At 43.0% G+C, this 756-nt stretch overlaps 1 protein-coding gene across 4 annotated transcripts in view; it reads left to right on the top strand.

Annotated features, from left to right (window-relative positions):
* The window catches only part of TNRC6B (trinucleotide repeat containing 6B), a 177,582-nt gene that overhangs the window by 111,489 nt on the left and 65,337 nt on the right, over positions 1–756 (top strand). The window lies entirely within an intron of this gene.

Genomic DNA, 756 nt, shown 5'->3' with positions numbered 1-756 from the left:
AGTAGCAAAATTACAGTTATGAAGTAGCAATGAAAATAATTTTATGGTTGGGGGTCACCACAACATGAGGAACTGTATTAAAGGGTCTCAGCATTAGGAAGGTTGAGAACCACTGCTCTAGATTGAGGTTCCCTGTGGCAGACCTTAAGAAAAAAGGATGAAAGATGTATTTCTGGCTTTGTGGGACTTAAGATCTGATGAGGAAGAAGGGCCTATAAAGGGCGAATTTCAAAATAATATGGAAAATTCAGTGGTAAAGAGAGATGGATGGCGTGTTCCAGGAGCACAAGTGAAGGGTGCTTAGCCTACCTAGTCCAAGGACTTTGAGAAAAGTTTCTCAGAGGTAGGTCTTTAAGAATGTGGATGACAGGAAGGGTCCCTTGGGCTAAAAGCCTTAAACCTTTACCAAAGACTTTGCCTGGGAACCATAGGTACAGTACCCTCAGAGCTGTTGGGCAGCCTTTCGGGAAATTCCACTATTGCTTCCCTCTCCCTCTTAGTGGAATGGAATTGCATGATATTGGTGTCTTTGAATACTTGTCACCATCACGCCCACCTTCACCCTACCTTCAGTAAACTAAATATGCTGGCAATTTGGAAAGACCATATCCATAAGGAGTAGGATTATGAGGTTGTCTTATTGTAATTGGTCCCACGTACCGTATTTGCCGGCGTATAAGACGACTGGGCGTATAAGACGACCCCCTAACATTTCCACTCAAAATACAGAGTTTGTTATATACTCGCCGTATACGA

The sequence above is a fragment of the Myotis davidii genome, unplaced genomic scaffold (assembly GCF_000327345.1).
Source record: "Myotis davidii unplaced genomic scaffold, ASM32734v1 scaffold428, whole genome shotgun sequence".
In the NCBI taxonomy this organism is placed as follows: Eukaryota; Metazoa; Chordata; class Mammalia; order Chiroptera; family Vespertilionidae; genus Myotis; species Myotis davidii.
Note: the sequence above shows the minus strand (reverse complement) of the source record. Positions and strands in the feature narration are given on the sequence as shown.